Source organism: Cucurbita maxima, unplaced genomic scaffold, assembly GCF_002738345.1.
Source record: "Cucurbita maxima cultivar Rimu unplaced genomic scaffold, Cmax_1.0 Cma_Scf00035, whole genome shotgun sequence".
Taxonomy (NCBI): domain Eukaryota; kingdom Viridiplantae; phylum Streptophyta; class Magnoliopsida; order Cucurbitales; family Cucurbitaceae; genus Cucurbita; species Cucurbita maxima.
Genome location: NW_019272051.1, coordinates 149,940 through 173,995, shown reverse-complemented (window position 1 = coordinate 173,995; position 24,056 = coordinate 149,940). Strand labels below are relative to the sequence as shown.

The window sequence follows — 24,056 nt, the reverse complement described above, 5'->3', positions numbered from 1 at the left end:
AAGTAAAAATTGTTACTAAATGTTGAACATGGTGTTTTAGTAACTCGGAGAGAACTTCAATTTCTCAAACTTTATTATTAGGTAGTTCATATAAGTGTTGGAGTTAATTACTTTACATGTCTATAGATCTCGCTTTTCATGCAAGATAATCATTGGGCTTTCATTGAATAAGGCTACAAGACCAAAGAGAGTTTTGGGTTTATGCATTTTGATCGAAGTGGTATGATGAATGCAAAAGCCAAAGAATATTGCTAATATTTTATCAATGTGGTTGATGATTATTCAATATATAAGTATTCTTACCAAAATGTAAATTTTTTTTTTTTTTTTTTTGAAAAGTTCAATCTATTTTGATAAATCTATTAAGACATTATGATCATATCATAATGAATAGTACGAGAACATTATGTACTAAAATTAATTGATAGAAAGTGGAATTGATTTCCAACTCTAAACATAATACAATTTTGTAAAATTGTGAGGTGTAAGAGGAGAAAACAAGACTATATTAGATATATTCACGTAGTCATTACCAAGGCTACTGAGAAAAACAAAATAGTCTTTTATTTAATTTTAAATAGAAAAACATATTTGCAGGACCAATATAATTTTGTAAAGAAGTTCAAATAGGACATACACCTTTGTTAAGGTGAGATAGTGTTAATTAAATAGTTCCAAGTGAAGGAGCTAATATTTAACAAAAGTTGTTAACCATTTAATTTCACTGAGATCAAGTAGATCCTGGTCATTAATTGAATAAGTCGAAGAATTATGAGATGATTCAAAATTTTCATGTTAGATGACCAATTTTAAGGCTTATTACCCAATAGTTATGAGGGATGATGACAAAGGATAAATAAGTTAAAGTCATAAAATTTCGGGATTTGTAGATATTCTTGATGAAGTTAAACTCATAGGATATGAATGGATGTACAAAAGGAAAATTATGTACAGATAAGAAGATATAGATCTTCAAAACATGACTCATAACAAAGAGTTGAACTTAATGGGAAAAAGTAGGTTTCTCTCCCGTTAACATTTAGAGTCTATTATTATTCTCTAATTCATTTTTATATGAGGTATGTTAAATGAATATTTAGAATTTTTTGTGTGAAAAGAAATCTAAGAGAATGCATCCACACATATTATTATATGGATTTATTATTAAAGATAAAAGCCAAGTTTTGCTAAAAAGAATAAAATTCATTTTTGAAATGAATTTAATCTATAGATTTTTGAATAAATTGTAATGAGCGGATTTTTTTTTATTATTATTATTATTATGTTGGTGACATATTACTACTTATGAATGATATAATCTTTCAATCAAATATAAATGAATGACTACCTAACCAATTTCAAATAAATGATTTGGGATAATTGTGTATATCCTAAAAATAAAGATTAAAGAATAAACGTTAATATTGTCTCATATATATTATATTGACAAAATTGTTGTCAAATATTTGATGCAAGACTAATGATAATGATTATTGAAATATGAAGTCAGAGGAATAGGATCTTAAGTAACCTCAAATGTTAGAGAGTATGATTAATTATCTTTCCCAAGTGGGAGACAGTTAATGTGAAGATGGGAATTAAAGTTAAATATACCATTATAGTTAGATTATATTAGTTAAACTAATGGTACGACCATTAAGTGAAAAATTAAAGTTTTTTCAGAGTATCGATGGATAATGAGAATTTTTTATTTTAGGTATGGAATTAAAGATTTGATATTTAAGCCATAAACTAGTTACATAAATTTAGTAAAATTTATGTTAAGATCAATTAGATTGTGAAGTATGGTATACAAGTAGAATATTTTTTTGCTTTTAAAGTAACAAATGACTGGTATGATTATAATAATTTCTTAAACATTTGAAAGTTGTTTTAGATGTGATTTAGTTTGTCACTTTCATTGTGATGATAGTGATACAAAGACTAATATTAAGGTAATTGTAAAAGATCAATCTATCAAGAATGATATTGAGAGAAAGCATCGTGGTAGTGACCAAGGTGACTTTTAATGATAATTATTTTGATTTATATAAAATGACTCTCTAGGCTAAAGTGTTTGAGGGTCATCTAGAATGTCTAGGATTACGAGATATGTTTCATATTCTCTAGGGCAAGTGGGAGAACATGTTGGGTATAAAGTATGCCTGAGGACACATGTCTCACTAGCTTTAGTGCAAGTGGGAGATTGTTGGGATTTATGTCATAAAGTCTCGTAATTAATTATTTAGTTTTTAACAATAATTTATATTATTTTATTTGTAATTTAATTGTTATCCATGCTATGAAAATCCAAGGTTATTAATGTAATCTTAAACAGTATGTGGTTGACATACAAGAGGATCGTGTTCAAGTAATAACCTAAAGAGTCTATAGTATATGGATAAGGTTTGGTGCCTTATCGTGATAACACTATTGATACGACCTACTTTGTAATCGTTACAAATGATTTGATCCAAATCATTCATGTGGAGACATGTAAGTGGGGGTATCATATACAATGAGTTTATATAAGACTGGACCAAGAAATATTTAATCTCTCTTCATAAATTCGTTAATTGAGAAGATTAATATTTCACATGATAATCATATGCGACTCGATCTTAATCTTGAGTGAGTTATGAACTCCTGCCTGTGAGGGTTTGTCCTTTAATTTACATGGGTGAGAATGACTCTTTTAGACCATTCAATATGCATGTGGACTTGACCAAATAGTGAGTTGGGAACATAGTATCATCGGATGGAATTCACTCATTTCCATATAAGGAAAGTAGATGAGTTGTTCTCTTAAGTATTGATTTTGAGACTTGAACAAATGGGCCCCACCCTCTAATTGGTCCTAGGGGGACTTGGTTTATGATTGGATCATAGACAAATTGTTCATTAGGGAATCAATGACACTTAAGGTGAAATATGTAATTACAGGGGTAAAACGGACTTTTGACCCAGCTGTGATTATGAACAATTTGTGAAGGATCGACTTGTTTGTAATAGTTACATCAATGAACATAACTTGTTCTACAGTGCATAAGAGTGCAACTCTAAGTTTATAGTGGAGTGACTTATAAGCTCTAATCTGTAGGTTCATAAGGTCCCTTGCTAGCTCATAGTAATGCAAAAAGGTTCAAATTATTTGAAAGATATTTAGTATATTATATATATTAAGTATAAAGAGAAAATAAATTTAATTTGAAATATCAAATTAATATTTAATATATTAGATATATATATTAATTTGAAAGGTTATATTAATACTTAATATATTAGATATATTAAATAAAAAATATATTTATTAATATCCCATCCGGGATTTTCTTTTAAGAGGCTCCCACAAAGTCAAGAGTGTCATAGTAAGGAAGATCTTGTGGAATGTTGAAGAACTTCTATATGATTGGAATATTCCGAAAAGTCTTGCAAGTTAGGGTTTCTACCAAAGTAAAATTCGTATTCTCGTATTTATTGTTTTATTTTAATTCTTAATAAAAATCAAAACAATAAATTTCGCAAAAAAACTCATAAATATATCACATGTATTATTTGAAATAAAATATCCACCATGCACTTTTTAATTAAATACAAATTAATTTGGCTCTAATATCAATGGAAAGGAATGAACTTTTCATCCACGTAATTAAAACAAAGCAATAAATAGGAGAGTAAAAACTCTACCTTTGTAGAACTGTAGCTTGCAAGACTACTCGGAGTATTCCAACCATGTAGAAGTTTTTCAACATTCCTCGAGATTTTTCTTGCTATGACTTTAACACAAGCTCAAGCTTGTGGGGGTCTCTCGAAAGAAAATCTCAAAGGGATTGGAGAAGAGAGTTTCAAAAATTCTCTGGAAATGTAATTTCATTCTCCAAAGAAAGTGGGAAAGATAGTATATCTTTGACTCAACTCGAGGGTTTTATTTATAGGAACTCTTGAAGAATATTTGTCAAATAATATATTTGCATATTTAATATATTAAGATATACCTTACCAAAATCATATTTAGATATTATAAAATATCCTAATATATATTTAACTAATTTGAATCTTATTCAAATTTCAAATATATTTTTATTTAACGTATTAAAATACATTAATTGATTTAATATTTAATTGTATTAAATACAATAAATATATTTTTTATTTAACATATCTAATATATTAAATATTAATATATGAACCTTTCAAATTAATATATATTATTCTCCATTTATATTTAACATATTTGATATATTAGATATTAATCTCAACCCTTCCAATTAAATATATTTTCTCTCTTTATTTAATATATCTAATATATTAAATATTAATTTGATATTTCAAATTAAATTTATTTTCTCTTTATACTTAATATATTTAATATACTAAATATCAATGTGAACCATTCTAATTTTCTTTCAAATAAATTGAACCTTTTAGCGTTACTATGAGCTACCAAGGGAACCTTATGGACCTACCGATTATAAGCTCCAATGATACAAAATTAATGAATTAAACTCTCTAATTAATCAATTTCTATTCATTAACTATAAGTCACACCACTATAGACCTTGAGTTGCACTCTTATGCACTGTCATAATTAGAAGCAAGTCGATCCTTCACGAGTTGTTCATAATTACAGCTAAGTCAAAAGTTCGTTTTACCCCTGTAATTACATCTTTCACCTTAAGTACCACTGATTCTCTAATGAACCATTTGTCTGTGATCCAATCATAAACCAAGTCCCTCTCGAGCCAATGAGAGGATGGGGCCCCATTGTTCAAGTCCCGAAATCATTACTTAAGAAAACATCTCATCTACTTTCCTTATATGGAAAGGAGTGAATTTCATCTTATTATACTATGTTTCCAACTCCCTATTTGGTCAAGTCCCCAAAATAGTAGGCATATTGAATGGTTTAAAAAGTCATTCTCACCCATGTAAATTAAAGAAAAAGCCCTCATAGACAGGAATTCATAACTCACTCAGGATATGATCATCATGTGAAATATTAATCTTCTCAATTAACGGATTTATAAAGAGAGACTAAATATTTCTTGGTCCAGTCATATACAAACTCATTGTATAGGATACCCCCACTTACATGTCTCCACATGAATGATTTGGATCAAATCATTTGTAACGATTACAAAGTGGGTCATATCAATAGTGTTACCAGGATAAGGCACCCAATCTTATCCATATATTATAGACTCTTTAGGTTATTACTTGAACACGATCCTCTTCTATGTCAACCACATACTGTTCAAGATTACATTAATAATCTTGGATTTTCCTACCATGGATAACAATTAAATTACAAATAAAATAATATAAATTATTGTTAAAAACTAAATAATTAATTACGAGGCTTTAGGACATAAATCCCAACAATTAAAAGAAGAACATGACTCTCCACAATAGTAGATATTGTCCACTTTAAGCATAAACTCTCATGGTTTTGCTTTGGGCTTCCCCAAAAGGCCTCATATCAATGGAGATAGTATTCCTCACTTATAAACTCATGATCATTCCCTAAATTAGTCAACGTGGAACTCACTCCCAATAATCCTCAACACCCCAAACTCCTCGACCAACTAACTTTCTTGCTTTTAGAGTAGAGATAATCCTTGGGGTGTTTTGAGAATTCACCCCTTTAAACTTAAAGTTTTGTCCGTTAGGTGGCCTAAAAATTACCTCTCTAGCCCTGCAATCGATAATTGCGTGGTTCTTGGCCAGCCAGTCTATGCCAAGGATCACGTCAAAATTACTCATGTCAAGAACAATTAACACTACCTCCAAAGGTCGTCTTGCTATTACTATTGACTTGCTCACACTCTCTCATTAGTTACTAAAATTTTCCTAGATGGCGTAGACACCGACAATCGGTATCTTAAGAGTTCTAGTCCTAACCGTGCGTACCTTACAAAGGTACTAGATATGAATGAGTGTGTGGACCTAGAGTCAAACAATACAAAAGCATGAAAGCCAAGTACTAGTAAGGTACCTGTCACCACGGTGTCCATGTTATTTGCTCCTTTCTCGGTAGTTGCCCTAGCAGTACCACGGTTCTGCGCCATACCCCCTCTGCCTCCTTAGCCTGACACAGACGCTCTATTCTCCTCTTGACGCCTCCTATGAGGGAAATCAACTTTCTTATGGTCGCTCTTACTGCAATGAAAATATGCATCAGAACTTGCCTTGGACTCCCTGTTTGTCTAGTGCCACAAATGGGGCAAGTGGACCTCTCAAGTCTAGGGGCCTCATTTCTAATGCCCCGCTACCTCTCTGTTGGAGGTGGCCTATGTGATTTCCCTCTGTTCTCGAGTCGTGACGCCCTGTTAAGATGCTCACTCCATTCTCACTTACCCTAGAGATTCCTTTGATTCCCATCCTCCTGAGCATTTTTTGGAGTTGAACGTTCATCATGGTAGCAACATTTAAGGCAGCGGCATATGTAGTAGGTGTTACTGTCCCCACAGTTCCTTGGATTTCCTCTCAAAGACATGCAATAAATCTTCGTATTTGTTTTTCCTCCGTATCAACCTGATCTGGTACAAACGGGATAATCAGGTCAGTTCTCTGTCATAGTCCTCGACCGTCTTATTTCCTTGCATCAGGTTAAGGAAGGCGACCTCATTCCTATACTAACTCACTTTTGTGTAATACTTGTGGAAAAATGCTCTCTTCATTTCACGCCAACATATTGGCTCTTCATTCTCGTCTCCCCTTAACATTCTTTAAGCACCCTTCCACCAAAAGTAGACCTCACCCCTGAGCACGTAAAAGGCACAATTTATTTTCTAATCCTTAGGAAAATTCATATGCCTGAATAGGGTCTCAATCACTTCTACCCATGTTTTCATCGTCATTAGATCACTTTCCTCTCTTTCGAAGGTCGGAGGGTCATGCTTTCGAAAATTCCTAATGAATTTCTGTTCCCTTGTCATGCTAGCACTATCCCCCCCTTGGTTGGCTCCAGCGGCTAGTATAAGTGCTTGGAGAGTCTCGTTAGAAACCAATACTAGATCTAAAGGTAGGGATCTTGTCTGCCCCTATATCTGTACTGACGGCGCTTGCACGCTCTCAAGCGCCTGATCCGGCGGTGCCTGTTCTGGGGCTGAATCTTGAGCAAGCTCAAACTCCTTTGGAGCCCTGGTGGATCTCCTACCCCTCATTCTTTTTCTAATTCTAGGTACCATAGTATCTACATTGTTCCACAAGTAGGTTACTGGATGTCCAAATCAAACTTTAACCATAATAGTTTATGGTTCACGTCACACCATGAAAAGTTAAACCATAATACGATTACAGCTATTACTACCGCTTGTAACTTACTTCCTTGGTTACCTGGTCAAGGAGGAACGTGGCTACGAGTGGAGCTGCAGAGAGCCCAACTGAAATTCTAGTTAAGAAAAGTCTACAAGACTTAACAACCTAGTGCTCTGATACCAAAACTGTAACAATCGATCTTCGACGCATAGAATCACTGGTCGGCACGTGGACTCAAGAGTAAAAACCTTTCAACACTTCTTGTTGTTTGAATAGGGACTAAAAGTTAAAAGTTGTCTGATATACATTTCAAAATATCAAAATTACTACAAAACACATAACGAGAACCCGCGGAGTCACATCAAAAGGAAATAGTTGCAAAATATCGCGTGTTTTTCCAAAAACATCAAAATCATAACCAAAACGACATGGGAGAAGAGGACTCAATCTAAGGGCCCCTTCTATAGCTGCATGCCTCCACACGTTCCCGCCACCGATCTAGATCTACTTTTCACCTGAAAAATAGAAATAACACAGAATGAGTATATACAAATACTCAGTAAGCAACCTGCTCGTAAGCTCTTGTCGATCTTAGCCCTATTCACGAGATCTCGTAAGCTTTGTGCTCGAATAGTCGCTAGTCAGAGACCTAGTGGTGCCTGGCAACGTCTAATTGTTCCTAAGATCAGTAACTACCTGCCACTATGTCTCGCTAGGCCGGGTCAGTAACTACCTGTCTTATGCCCTTGTAGGTTTAGAACAGTAAAACTACTTGTCTTAGGAAAAGTAACTATCTGTCACTATGCCGCTTGGCTGGATCAGTAAATAGGCCATGACTCGTCTCACTATTCACCTCTAACGGGTTAGCATAGTAATATACTATGATTACCCTCAACCCCTTGTGGGTGACTACCAAAACGATACACTGTCGTCTATGTAATTCATAACTTATGATAACTAGCACATAATAAATCGTCCAACTCACAAAGGGCAACAATGGCTACCCAAGCTCCACACCCAATGCCTAACAAAGAGTCACGACAACAACACGTCACCATGCTAAATCACGTAATAACCATCTAGTTCAACATAAAACATATCATTCCATGCGCCTATCAGAAATTTCACATTCATGCCAACGAAACTATCGAAGTACCACCTCCATGAACTAAATTTATCCATCCCTAAATACGATACTAAATTATTTGCCCATAAACCAAAACTGACGCCTACAAGCAATTACATAGAAACTTGCTTCAGATGGTTACTTACCTGATCGTAGACTTCCCGAAACTTTATTGAATCTTCAAGTGTCCACTTGACTAAGCTAATTGAGAATTTTCCTATAAATAAGGCATTATGGAATGTGCGAGTCAAATACCTAAATCTGAATAAAAACGAATCAAATGGTGTGAAATGAAAAGAAAAATTTGGGTTTCGGTTCTGTACAGGTGAGTTGGGTGGGGTCGGTCCAACGAGTTGGGTCAGGCTACGCCCCACGATTTTCGCCCTCTTCTTCCCACCTTCTTCCTAATCTTTCTTTCCTCTCAGCACCCCATGACTTCTTCTTCACGAGGACTCATCAACTTCCCTCGACCATAACCTATGTACACCGACCTAGTGAAACGTATTAGGGTTTTTGGAAAAGGAGCAACGAAAATCACACCACTAGGGCTTACTGTCAGCATTCTCCCTTCTTGAACCGTTCAACCCTAACGTTGCCGACAAGGCTTCAAGCTTCATCGTAACGTCCTCACAAGGGGGAATGTCGAGCAGGAACTAATGTATGCTACAGATGTGGCCAAACGGGGCACTTTTTGGTGAATTGTCCTCATAAAGGAGATCAAGAAACTAACCGACATGCAGCACAGAGTCAAAGAACTCGGGGTGCTCTGCAGCAGTAAGAGTGAGCAGTAGTTCATGCAACAACAGCCAGGCAAACCAACAACCTTGATGCAGATGTTATAGGTACACTAACCATCTTTGGTCATCTTGCCTTGATGTTATTTGATTCAGGTTCTACACATGCTTTCATATCTAAGGAATTTGTAGAGCTAGCACACCTAGAAAAGGAACCTTAGAGATCACCTTGTCAGTATCCACCTCTACTCACGAGCTATAGATGGCTACTCATAGGGTTAAGGGAGATAGTATATTAGTGTCAAGAAGTGTCATAGAAGCCACACTGATAGTGTTAAGCATGCAAAAATTTGATATCATCTTAGGTATGAATTGGCTAAGCGAGAATTGTGCTCTGATTTTTTAGACTCAAAAAGTGACTCTAAGACTCCTGTCAGGGGGTAGTTTTATGTAGTGGTGCAAGCGCATTTTTAGCGAGTGTGACCCTGGACAACATCAACTAGCAGACAGTACAGTTCGTAGATATTTTTCCAGAGGATTTGCCAAGTTTGCCCCCAGCTAGGGAATTTGACTTCGGGGGCAACAGTTTTCTCCAAAATTGACTTGAGGCCAAGGTATCATTAGATGAGGATCAAAAAAGAGAATATACTTGAGACGACCTTTAGAAGTTGCTATGGACATTACGAGTTTCTTGTTATGTCTTTTGACCTTAACAATGCATCAAGCGTCATCACGGAACTAATGAATAAGGTGTTTAAGGAATTCTTAGACACCTTTGTAATAGTATTTATTACGATATTTTGGTTTACTCTAAGTCAGAGGTAGAGGACGAGGAGTAGGGGGTACACCCAACCCGGAAACCCAAGAACCCAACCCGACCCAACCCGAAATATAAGGGTTAGGTTGGGTTGTGTTAAATTTCGGATTTGGGTTGGGACCATTTTTTTTAACCCGATCTGATTTGGGTTGGGTTTGGGTTTCAAAAGAAAATGATTGGGTCAACCCGACCCAACCCGAAAATATTGAAAAAAAAAAGAAATTGAAGCCTAAGGGCCCAAAGTCAAAGCCCAATAACCCATTGCTAATGTCTTATCTTGTCTCTAACCACGACACTTTTTACCAAAGCCCAATAATTACTTAAATGGTGTAAACAAATTTAAAATAACAATTCTCCCTCGGCTTCAATTACTTAAATGGGACAAAAAGCCTCATTTCTTAGTCAACCAAACATTTCTCTCTCTCATCCTCATGCTCAGTCCAGCGATCTCTCTCTCTTTCTCTCTTCTTTTTGTACCCTAAAAAATAGCTAACTTTTTACCTCTTATATTCATAATAATTTCTGTAAGCATTCACTATAGATTTCTAGTTCACTACGATGAACTTTTGATACAATATATAAAAGGATATTAACGGCTCTTCAGCCCTTATATCATTCTCCATGACATATTTCTAACTTCACTTTTGTATTGCTTTTTTCTATTGTAGTATGGGTTGAGTATATCCTTTGCTTTTCTACTTTCGAGATAGGTTTCTTGTCTTACTCTCTCAGCCTCTTCTCTCATAGCCTCACTGCCTTTTTATCTCTTTCAGCCTCTTCTCTCTCAGCCTCCGGCCAAAATACAAACCTTCAGCCAAAATACAAATCTCTCTCTCAACATTTAGTCTCTCACAAGAAATTTGATCTCAATAGCATTCTCTCGCATTCTTTGTCTTGTTTCTCTCTTGCACGCGGTCTTTCTTTCTTTAGTCTCTTGGAACGCCATAACGGGTAAACTTTTTCTCTTTTTGTTATATTCCTTTGCAAAGATTTATTGTATATTTTATCTTTGATGCATCCTATGGTAATTGTTCAAATTAGGTTGAATGTTTAAATCATAATAGTTCTAGTTTACTTTCTATAGATGGAAAACAATAGTGCAACTGGATGTGCAAGTAGCTCTAGCAATTATAATACATCGAAGCCATCATTGGCTGCACAATCTGAATTTTAGAAGGAGAAACTTAGTAAATCAACCGTGTGAGATAATTTTACAAGATTAGAGAACAATAATAAAAGGTGCAAGTGCAACAATTGTTCTAAGGAGTATGCTTGTGATACTAATTCTTGTGGAACTAACACGTTATGGAAGCACTTAAAGATCAGTGTAAAAAGTACGCATATAAGGTGAAGGACAAAGGACAAACCACTATAAGTTTTCAACCTTCAATAGATGGAAAGGGTGGTAGTATATTGTTACTTCGTTATTTAGTCAAACAAGATGTAGAGCAACATGTGCCAAGATGATAATTATAGATGAGTTGTCATTTAAATTTGTAGAGAATGAGGGTTTCAAATGGTTTTGTAGTATTACATGTCCTAAGTTTGACCCTCCGTTAAGAGTAACCATTGCTAGAGATATATTTCAGCTCTATCTAGAAGAAAAATAGTTTAAGATTTTTTAGTTAGTCATTCCAAGAGGGTTTGTCTTACCACTGACACATGGACTTCGTTGCAAAATATTAAAAACATGGTAATCACCACACATTTTATTGATTAAGAATGAAATTTGCATAAAAGAATTCTCAACTTTTGTCAAGTTGCTAACCACAAGGGAGAGACTATTGGGAAGATTATTGAAAGTTGTTTATTGGAATGGAGGATCGAAAAGGTTTTCTTTGTCACAGTTGATAATGCAAGTTCCAATGATATTGTTATTTCATATATTATGAGAAGGCTTAGAAGTTGGAATTCACTTGTCTTAGATGGAGAAATATACACATGAGGTGTTGTGCTCACATAATTAACTTGATTGTGAATGAAGGGCTTAAAGAAATGCATGACTCCATTTCTAGTGTTCGCAATGTCGTGAGGTATGTTAGATTATCCCCTAAGAGATTGACAAAATTTAAAGATCTTGTTGAACAAGAAAAAATTAAATGTAAAACACTTATTTGTTTGGATGTGGCGACTCGATGAAATTCCACTTATTTGATGCTTGATCATGCCTTGAAATTTGAAAAAACTTCCAAAGTATTAGAGGAAAGGAATTAGATTATGTTGATTACTTCAAAGATGGGATCATGGAAACAAAAGAATAGAGCCACCAACCATTGATGATTGGAAAAACGTTGCAGTGTTTCTAAAGTTTTTTAAGGTTTTCTATGATGTCACTACGAAGATAAGTGGTTTTTTATATGTGACTAATTCTTATTTTCATGCACTTTAGGGTATTCGAGAACTCTTTTCATTCAGTGGAATACAAATGTGAACTCTGTTTCAAGTAACATGAGTTCAAATATGAAAGTTAAGTATGACAAATATTGGGGCTCAATGGAAAGAATTAATAAGTTGATTTTCATAGCAGTGGTACTCGATCCTCGTTACAAATTGGATTACATATCATTTTGTTTTTCGAATATTTTATGAAGATGCTATGGCTAAAGTGATGGTAGATGGCATAAAGAATTATTTAATTCATTTGTATGATTACCACAAGTTTTATGATAATGCTCAAGATCATCATCAATCTGAATCAAGACTCACTTATAAGTCCATGAGTATGGAGATGGACACAATTGATGAAGTGAATTTGAATAGTTCAATATTAGTATTATCAAGATACAAAAGAAGAAGAGAAGAGCAAAATTCACTCGAGTTAAAGAATGATGTGGATCGATATTTATTTCACCCTAGTGAAGAACTTGATGATAATTTTGATGTTTTGGCATGGTGGAAAGCAAATGAGTTTAAATGTAGAGTTTTATCGAAAATTGCCCAAGATGTTTTGGTCGTTCCAGTGTCAGACTGTATATTTAGTACATATTTAGTACAGGTGGGAGAATTCTTGATTCTTTTAGGAGTTCTTTGACACCTAAAAAAGTGGAAGCTATTATATATACACAAAATTGGATTGGTAGAAAATCAGTATCGATAGATATCCCTCAACAGAGATTTTTTCTCAGATTGAGACACGTAACTCCAAATCTATTTATTGTCTATTTGTTAAAATGTATTCTATATTGTATATCACAATTTATATTTTATTTTTGGGATGATTTAAGACCTTCAAGCTCCACCAATGTCATGCAAGAATAATTATTTTTCAATTTAAGTAAAATATTTGAAATTACACTATGGTTTATCCAAACAATCTTAAAACGGTATTAACTTTCAAGATGCTATTTTTCTTTTGTAGGAATTAAGAATGCAATAAAGGGTTGGATAGTTTTAAATTTTTAGGCATTTTGTTGGATGTTGTAACTTTGGAATTAATTCATTGAATATTCTTTACATATTTATAGGTGAATTTTTAGGCATTTTATTGAATGATTATATATTGTGAATGTTGATAATTTAACTAGATGTGGTAACTTTGGAATTGATTCAATGCATATTTTTTACATATTTATAGGTGATAATATGAATGCAATGATATTTTTTATCTACTACTTATAGGTAGTAATTGTTTTATCATTTTAGGTCATACAAATTAATTTTTTTTTTTTAATGTTTTTTTGGACCAACCCAAACTCAACCCGAAAATAGAGGGTTGGGTTGGGTTGGAAAATTTTTTGGGTTGGGTTGGGTTACCAATCCAACCAACCCGAACTTTTGGGTTTGGTCAAAAAAATCCTTCAACCCAACCCAACTCGGACCATGTGCACCCCTAACTGCTGAAGTTAGCTTACTACGTGTTGTATGATGTTGCGTGCCCTGTGGCCCCTGGGTGCACCATATGTTAAGTGTTATGATTATATGATATATGGATTATGTGACTGTTTATGCTATGGAAAGTTAAGGATAATGTTGACTGTTGACTGTTTATGCTGTGAAAAGAGTGTGGATCTGCTAGTATTATATGCAATGAAAATGTATTATCGAGTCATGTCATAAGATGTTTATGGAACTGGAATGTATCTTCATGTTATGTAATATGTCATGTAATGTAAGTTATGTGACGTGTCATGTAATGTAAGTTATGTGACGTGTCATGTAATGTAAGAAACGTATATGTAATGTTAGCAATGCTTATGTAATGCCATGTTAGGTATGTTAAGGGACCTCATGCATATATGTATGTCACTTGCATCGGGATACTTCTCCTTTATGTTACGAAAGAACGAAATACGATATTTATGTGCTACCTACATTTTTCAGGTAAAGGCAAGACGCCAATGTATGGTTGACGGTAGAGCTAAGGACACCATGGAAGTGGATGATGAACATTTTTAGTAGTTTATGTTTATTTTACTGATTTAAGTTAAAGCATTGAACATTGTTTTATTTAGATTTGTTTTGAATTTAGTTACGGAAGGCTTTATTTTCAGAGATATGTTTGTTTTGAATTTTTGGACCTTTATGAAAGACTTTGTTGTGTTTTCCAAAGTTATTTATGATGAGCTTCCGCTTAATGAGTTATGTATGCATGAGTGACGTCACTAATTAGGTTAAGAAAATTAGGGGCGTTACAACCATCATCTTCAGAACCACTAAATAGCAACTCTCCTCTTCAAGAATTTTCGGATGAGACACCTCCATGGAAGATAAATCTTTAGCTGACATATATGGATCATGTCAATTTTCTTCTACTATTTTAGACCCAATGAGTTATGAAGAAGCAACTGGAAAAAAAATGGCAGAAAATCATGGTAGAAGAGATGTAGTCAATTGAGAAAAATGGAACATGGGAGATGGTTGACTTACCAAACGAAAAAACTACAATCAACTTGAAATGGGTGTTCAAGACAAAATTTGCACTAGATGGAAGCATACAAAACCATAAGGCTCGTCTTATAGCAAAAGAGTATAGATTTTGAAGAAACTTTATCTCGAGTAGCTCGTTTTGAAACTATAAGAACTATTCTGGCATTAGCAGCAGAATTGCAATGGCCTATTTATCAGTTTGATCTCAAGTCAGCATTTTTTTAATGGAGATTTACAAGAGAGGTCTATGTAGCACAACCAGGGGATTCATAAAAAAAGACAAAGAAACAAAGTTATACGAGCTAAGAAAGGCATTGTACGAATTAAAATAGGCCCCTCGAGCTTGGTATAGCAAGATTATGGGTATTTTCAAGAAAAATGATACATGAGAAGTGAGAATGAGCATATTTTGTATGTGAAGAAGGAAGGTAAAAGTGATTTCATCATTATTTGTCTCTATGTTGATGATATCATTTATACTAGCTCTTCTAACTCTCATTTGGATAAATTTAAGTCTCAAATTGTAAGCAGATTTGAGATGTTGGATATGGGTCTATTTTTCTTGGTCTTGAAGTATATCAAATTGAAGATGAGATTTTTATTTCACAAAGAAAATATGTCAAATATATTATGAGTAAATTTAGTATGTTTAATTGTAAGCTTACAGCTACCCCGATGAATATTAATGAGAAATTACAACATGAGGATGGAGCAGAAATGACAGATGTTAGAAGATTCGGAAGCTTGATTGACGGACTAATTTACTTAACCCACACATGACTCGACATTACAATTCCTGTTGGTATTATTTCTAGGTTTATGCAATATCCTTTAAAGGTTCATTATGGAGCAACAAAAAGAGTCTTAAGTTACCCCAGAACTATGGAGTATGAAATTTGGTATTCTAAATCATCTAATTTCAAATTATATGAGTTCACTGATAGTGAATGGGCAGGATCATTAGACAATAGACAAAGCATTTCAGTCAATGTTTTTACTTTAGGATTAGGAGTGATCACTTGGAGTCAAAGAAGCAAGCAATAGTGGTATTGTCAATGTCAGCAAAATATGTTGCAGCAACTTCAGCAGCGTGTCAAGTCATTTGGCTAAGAAGAGTGTTAGCTGATCTTCAACAAGAATAAAAAGGGGTAACAATGATATTTTATGATAATAAAGCAACTATTTGATGAAGGTCTCATGAGGTAACCACCGTGAGGAAGAGGCAACTTGAGTATGAGAAAATGATGTGAGAAGAGCTTATCCTAAACTCTTCTAAGGGATACCAACTTTCGAGGACGAAAGTTTCTCAAGAGGGGAGAGTTTGTAAAAGAATTCCAAATAAGTCACAGGATAAAACTTAAGTGAACTTAATGTTCTATATAGTGAGCGTTACACAAAGCTCTTAAAGTACGAGTCTTGGATGATCAAAAATGTTTTCCTTGAACACTAAATGTTAGAATGTGGTCTAATGAACCATTTTAAACGATGAACATTTTGTCCAAGCCACCAATGAGGTCTGCAAAAGATTAAGGAAAGAATGCACATGAATCAGGGTAGAAAAAGAGTCACGACAATGTGAAGCATAGACACTTGAAGCTTGAGGTAGGCATCAAGGTATGATTGAAGGTTGCCTAAATTAGAGACAAACTAAGGTTTGGATGAAAGAACAAGTTAAGTCCACGCTTCAACGGGGCTTTCGAGATTCTAGATCGAATAAAAATGGTGACATACAAATGAAAGGTTGAGACATGTAATGAAAGCTCTATTGAACTGATCAATAACATTGGTGATCGATAAACACTTTCAAAGAAGAAATTCTTAAGATGGTATAATACCTCTATGTAGGTTGTTACAAACTTCAAGGGACAAGTCAAGTCAATCTCGAAAATAGGATAAAATGTCGGCTAAGGCCAACCAAATAAGTGGTCTTACTATCGATTTGGTTAAAAAGTTATGTTGTGTGATGAAACGTGCCCCGTAGATTCTGCATTTGTCATATGCTGGACATGTGTGAAATATTTATGAAATAATATGATTATGATATGTTAGGTAAATGTTATGATATATGTTATGCTATGATCGGTGAATGATATGATAATTATTATGATACGATGTGTTTGATGATATATTTGAGATATGATACAAGGAAGATAAGATATATGTTATGAAACTGTAACACCAAAGTCCCAACGAGGTATTAAATACCGGGTATTTAATATTGAACCCAAACTTCCAGGATTTTATTCAGAGCATTAAAGATAGAATTTCAAGAGAAAAATACTTAGAAAAGTTCCACAAACTCAAGAAAAATACAAAACAGAAATGTTTGAAAAATGTTGAAAAATTGGAAAAGTGATCGAAGTCAACACACGAGGAGTATTTTAGTTATTTTGCCCTCTTCCTTAGTTAGATACGTGAAACATGATATTAGAAAAATGTAAAGAAAAGAAAAAAAAAAGAGAATAGAGAGACAGGAAGGTTCTATAGAGAGAAAAGGAATAACCACCACAACTTTGATCTGACCACGAGGAGTTCGATTCCAGCCGAGCTTCCTTTACAAATCCTTCACATAACCTATAGGAGAAGAATTCCCAACGTGCGCCTCAAGCTTTGAAATCACCCTCGACCTCGATGGACCATTCCGATTGTGCCACGTACCAACACCTCAGCACGTGTCCTCTCCCTCAGGTGCATCCGTAATCCCCTAAGCGCGTGTCCTCTCCGGGCTAAAAGTGATATGTCGTGGCTCAAATCTGGCTAAAAGTGAGCTTCACACACGAGACAGTAATCCTCTAAGCTTATCATAGAAATGGGCCCTAGCAATTAACAGAGTGTGCATGCAACCGTCTTCTAACATCATAATAATAATTCATACAAACTAGGCATGCCTGCTCAACGAGGCGATAACCTCCATCAAGCACCCAGAACACGGAGTTCGCGCTCAATGGGGCGAATTTATCTATCAAACACCCGGAACGCGGAATAAACAATTCCAACATAAATTAAACGCATGCATATGTACGGCGGAAGCTTAAAGCATACAAGCAACACTCAGATAATTCACCCAATACAATCAATCTGTCTAATATTTTACACGGAGAGCTAATCTGCAGCAAAATTACTAGCATGCATGCAATCCAAGCAAATCCTACAAGTAATTCTTCTTAAATACCGGGTGGCGACTTACCTGGTTGACGCGTGCCTTTTTGCTAGCGTTCATTTGCTCGTGAGGTGTCCAAAAATGCTGATTTCTTTATATTAGGTCCCTATTCACATAAAAACAGTATTAGAACTGGAACCGGGACAAAAATCGAGCATACAGAGAGCAACTGGGACAAAAAGGTCGTTTCGCGCGCTCACGCGCCAGTAGTGCGCTGACCACGCGCATGGATGTGCGCCACTCACAGGCCGCACACGTGCCTACCATGCTCAGCAGCCCCTACGTAGTTGCGGCTCGGCCGATCCGGCTTTGCTTGGCTCGGCTTGCGTTTGCAGTTCAGCTCGGCTTTGCAGGCGACACGTGTCGTCGCCTCTCTGGAGATGCGTTGCTCCAGCCAACGGTCGACGTGTGTTTGGCGCCTGTCATGCCGCCCTTCGCCGCTCGCCGGCCGACCCATTTTTTTTTCCTTCTCTGTCCTCTAAAATCCATAACACAGTTCCCTTTTCCGATTTTCATATCTTTTGATCCGTAGATCGGATCGATATGATTTCTTCGGCAAAGTTCTAGATCGTGTTACGGGCTACGTCCTAGTATTTTTTTTGTAATTTTTTTTTTACTACCGGTCGAGTTAAGAGCGTTGGATGTTCGCTCACCGTTCTCAGATGATTCTCGGATCTCTGCCTTCGGGTTGCGATCTCGGCCAAACTTCTTCACAGATCGTGGGTAGAGTTGTTCCTATGTGATTATTTCAACATTTTAGGACTCGATTCACATAGGAAAAGCTCAGATCTGAGAAATATCGTTCAGAACCTTACCTCACAAAATGTTCTTAGGTCCTGACGAAGCGTTGGCCTCGCTAGCCTCTCAGTCCTTGTACAAGTCTCGTCTGACGGTGGATTCTGACAGTGGTCCGATAAACTTCGCGGCTGACTCCTCTCAAATTTCTCTCTAACTCACTTTTTCTTTTGCAGGGGATTTGACGGGATTCTCCTTGGACCCTTATTAGGGATGGAAGGGGAAAATGACATTTTTACCCATCAGTTGACTTAGCCCTTTTTTTTTTTTTTTTTTTTTTTTTTTTTTGCCTTACAAACTCTCCCCTCCTTAGGAACTTTCATCCCGGAAAGTAGTTATCTCTTGGAAGAGTTCGGGATAAGCTTTCCTCACATCCTCTTCTTGTTCCCAGGTTGCCTCTTCCTCACGGCAGTTACCCCATGAGACCTTTACCAAGGGAATATCTTTGTTGCGCAATCGCCTAGTGTCTCGAGCCAAAATTCTGCTAGGCTTCTCCTCGTAAGATAGATCTTCCCGAAGGGGAAGCATCTCATGCTCGATTACATGAGTAGGGTCTGGAGTGTACTTTCGCAACATGGATACATGGAACACATTGTGCACGGCGGCAAGGTTCAGTGGTAGGGCAATTCTGTAAGCCAATGCCCCAAGCCTTTCTAGAATCTCGAAGGGGCCTATGAACCTTGGGCTCAATTTCTCCTTCTTTCCGAACCTTAACACCCCCCTCATAGGGGCTACCTTTAGGAACACGTGGTCACCCACCTCAAATTCGAGGTCCCTTCTACGCACATCTGCATAGCTTTTCTGTCGGCTCTGTGAGGTGAGTATCCTCTACTTGATTTTCTGCACCGCTGCGTTGGTGACCTAGACCAACTCTGGTCCCAGTAGGTGCTGCGTGCCTACCTCTTCCCAAAAGACTGGTGTTCGACACCTACGCCCATATAGTGCCTCAAAGGGGGCCATCTGAATGGTCGCTTGATAACTATTATTGTAGGCAAACTTCATTAAAGGCAGATGTTCGTCCCAGCACCCAGAGAAATCTAAGGAATAGCCTCGCAACATATCCTCTAAAATCTGGTTCACCCTTTCAGGCTGTCCGTCCGTTTGAGGATGGAACGCTATACTGAACCTCAACTGAGTTCCTAGTGCTTTCTAGAGACTTTTCCAAAACTGAGAGGTGAACTTGGTGTCCCGGTCTTATACTATGGACACTGGTATCTCGTGCAGGCGTACTATCTCCTTGATATATAATTGAGCCCACCGATCCACTCGATATGTGGACTTTCTTGGAATGAAGTGGGCCGTTTTGGTCACTCTGTCCACAATAACCCAGATGACGTTGAAACCCCACTTTGTCTTTGGCAAACCCGAGACGAAATCCATACCGACTGCTTCCCATTTCCACTGAGGAACATTAAAGGTTGTAGCAAACCTGCTGGGCGCTGCCTCGGGGTCTTCACCTGCTGGCGGGTCAAGCAACGGCTTACGAAATCCGCTATGTCCCTCTTCATTCCAGACCACCAATAATATCTTTTTAGATCTTGGTACATCTTCGTACTTCGAGGGTGGAACATATAAGATGTATCATGGGCTTCGGTCATAATATCTTTTAAGATTACCTCGTCTCGGGGAACACACAGGTGGTTTTGCCATGGAAACCCCCGTCTGAGGAGATTACCATGCTGGCCTCTCTGTCTCAGTCTGACTCCACACTTTACTGAGGTGTTCATCAGACCTCTGAGCGTCAATAATTTTCTTTCGTAGGGTGGGTTGTATGGTTAGATGTGTCATCTGCATAGTACCACCTTTAACCACCACGTTTATCACAGCCCTCTTCATCTCATCTTGTAGTCTTTCTTGTGTGGTGATCATTGCAGAAGTATGCACAGCCTTCCTGCTCAATGCATCTGCTACAACGTTAGCTTTGCCTGAATGGTACATGATCACTATGTCATAATTCTTTACCAGTTCCAACCATCGCCTTTGTCTCATATTGAGCTTCTTCTGCGTGAACAAGTACTTGAGACTCTTATGATTGGTAAAGACTTGTACTTTTTCCCCATACAGGTAATGTTGTCACGTTTTTAGAGCAAACACTACTGTTGCTAACTTGAGGTCATGCGTTGGGTAGTTTCGTTCATATTCCTTCGGTTGTCGAGAAGCATACGCTATCATCTTACCCTTCTGCATGAGCACACATCTAAAACCTTTCCCTGATGCATCACTGTACACCACGATATTATCTGACCCGTCTGAAACTGTAAGAACTGATGCGGTTACCAACCTCTTCTTGAGTTCCTGGAAACTCTGTTTGCAAGCTGAAGTCCAAGCAAAGGGCTTGCCCTTCTTGGTTAGCTGAGTTAGCGTTGAGGCAATTTTGGAGAAATCCTGAACAAATCTTCTGTAATATCCAGCTAGCCCCAGAAAACTCCTCACCTCTGTGACTGTAGTCGGCATTCGTCACCTCATCACCGTTACTATCTTAGCTGGGTCCACTATAATCCCCTTGCTTGACACCACGTGACCTAGAAATGCTACTTTAGACAACCAAAACTCGCACTTAAAGAACTTGGCATACAACTGCTAGGCTCTCAGTATTGTTAAGACTTTTCTTAGGTGCTTTTCATGATCTGCCTCTGACTTAGAGTATACCAGAATGTCGTCGATGAATACTATGACAAAAGTGTCTAAGAATTGCTTAAACACCCTGTTCATTAGTTCCAGGACATAACAAGAAACTCGTAATGTCCATAACGGCTTCTGAAAGCTTTCTTGGGTATATCCCCTTCTCTAACCTCAACTGATGATACCCCGACCTTAAGTCAATTTTGGAGAAGACTGTTGCTCCCTATAGCTGATCAAACAGGTCGTCAATTCTTGGGAGAAGGTACTTATTCTTTATAGTGACCTTGTTTAATTCTCTGTAATCAATACACACTCGCATGGACCCGTCCTTCTTTTTGACAAACAGAACAGGGGCTCCCCAGGGTGATACACTGGGTCGGATGAAACCCTTATCCAATAGCTCCTGTAACTGTTCCTTCAATTCCCTAAGTTCTGCAAGTGCCATCATGTAAGGTGCCTTGGAGATCGGCACAGTTCCTGGTTCTAAATCGATCCCAAAATCGACTTCCCTATCTGGGGGCAAACCTGGCAGATCCTCCGAAAAGACATCTACGAACTCCCTGTCGATGTGTATCGATGAGGTTATTTGTTTGTTACTCTTGTCTAAGGTCACACTGGCTAGAAATGCATTTACTCCACTACGAATCAGCTTCTTAGCCCTTAATGATGTTATGACGCTTGGGGCTCCTTTGGAAGTGGCTCCCTTGTAGGTAAAGTTGTCCCCTAATGGGAGCCTAAGAGTCACTATTCGAGTCTCGCAATCTATCAAAACGGGATTCTCACCTAGCCAATCCATACCCAAGATGACATCAAAGTCTTGCATGCTTAAAACTATCAGTGTAGCTTTGATGACAGGCCCTGATATTGTTACACCACCTCCCATAACCCTATGGGTAGCTAGCAACAGCTCGTGAGCAGGGGTGGACACGGATAGGGTAATCTTTAAAAGTTCTTTATCTAGGTGTGCTAGCTCTACAAACTCCTCAGATACGAATGAATGCGTCGAACCCGAATCAAACAATACTAAAACAAGATGGCCAAATACGGGTAGCGTACCTATGACAACTGCGTCAGGCTGGTCAGCTTTCCTGGCTGTTGTTACATGGGCTACAGCTCGCCCCTACTGATGTTGAGTAGCTTGGCCCCTCTGATGCTGTACTGTAGGCCAATTGACACGCTGATCGTTCATCTGAAGGCAATCCACTACAAAGTGCCCTACCTGGCCGCATCTATAGCAAGTGCATGTTCCCGCTCTGCATTCCCCCGTGTGAGGACGCCAACAGTTAGGACAAAGGGTCATGTTCCGTACCGGAGCCCTTCTTCGTTTATTAGTGCGGTCACGAGGCAGTCTACCAGTTCTGGGGTAGCTAGGGTCTGTCACCTTTCCCTGGGCTGAAGTGTGGGATGATTGAGCTGTTCCCAACTGCAGCTTGTCGGTGCGGGACGCGTCGAGAAGGGTCGTCACTTGAAGGAAGGATGATTGGGATGCCACATTCCCCCTTAGTTCCTCCCTCAGGCCAACGATAAATCGTTTTCCCTTCAACTCCTTAGAACTAACCTAGGCTGAAGAAAACCTCGCCAGCCTATTGAACTCCAAGTCATATTCCTCCACTGATCTGTCTCCTTGTTTCAGTGCGAGAAATGTTGTCTGCATTTTCACTCTGGCAATGATTGGGTAATATTTGTGGAGGTACGCATCTTTAAATTGACACCATGTAATAAACTCTCCTTGTGGTATAATGGTCTTCTGAGCACCCTTCCACCAAAAGTGCGCCTCTCCTTTCAGCATATACGTCCCACAATGAACTTCATACTTTAGCGGGCAGTTCATAAAATAGAAAGTTGTTTCTATGGCCTCTAGCCAGTTCTCAGCGGCAATGGGATCCACCTTGCCTCTGTCAAAGGAAGGCGATTTATGCCTCTGGAAATCTCTTAAGTAGCGAGACTCCACAGTCAAAGTCCCTGAATCCTTGCCCCCTTGCCCTGTTGACTGATTAGCCATCATGGTTTGTATCATCTGGTTCGTTAGAGCCTGATTTTCTATCGAGGTCATAATGAATGTCTGAAACATCTCTGCTATGGGCATGGCTAACGGCTGGTTTAGCGGGATTGTTGTACACGGGGTTGGGCCCGATGGGACCTCCTCGGAGAAGGGAGTAGTAGGGGGTGTATCAAGCAGCCTTCGGGCCTTGGCCTTCCTTCAGCGTCTTTTTGTTCTTGATGGCTATGGTACTGTCCCCTCGTTAGTTCGGGGCGTATCCCCAACCTCCTCCTGAAATTCAGGTTGTTCCTTTTCTGGTGTTGGAACCGAGGTGTCCTGAACTTCCTCTCTTCTTCCCCTTCTGGGTCGGGGCCCTACATATGGTTCGCGTCTCTTTGGTACCATTATCTACCACAATAAAAAAAGGAACTAAAGTTACAATTCATTCTTAGCACATCTCCTAGGTAATGTGCGATTATAATGCCATAATCGATCATGGTATGCTCTATAAATACTAGCTTAACCTTTGTCTCTATGTTTCCGTCGCGTGAGAACGTCTGGTCGTGAGCGGCATGTGTTTGACAAGCGAGGTCACAGAGAACACAACTCTCTATCCTAAATGTCTATAGGACCTATAACCTGACTGCTCTGAAATTAAATTTGTCACGACCTAATATTTTACTACGGACCGTGAC

The 24,056-nt window shown here is 37.6% G+C and overlaps 2 long non-coding RNA genes across 2 annotated transcripts; one reads left to right on the top strand and one right to left on the bottom strand.

Moving 5' to 3' along the window:
* The first annotated feature begins 395 nt into the window (after nucleotides 1-395).
* Nucleotides 396-15,189, top strand: LOC111467969. Its single transcript, XR_002714667.1, has 3 exons — nucleotides 396-525; nucleotides 7,547-7,552; nucleotides 15,178-15,189. It is a non-coding gene; the product is annotated as an uncharacterized LOC111467969 (long non-coding RNA).
* Nucleotides 7,558-8,643, bottom strand: LOC111467956. Its single transcript, XR_002714651.1, has 2 exons — nucleotides 8,533-8,643; nucleotides 7,558-7,775 (listed from the first exon to the last, which is right to left on the bottom strand). It is a non-coding gene; the product is annotated as an uncharacterized LOC111467956 (long non-coding RNA).
* Nucleotides 15,190-24,056: the final 8,867 nt, after the last annotated feature.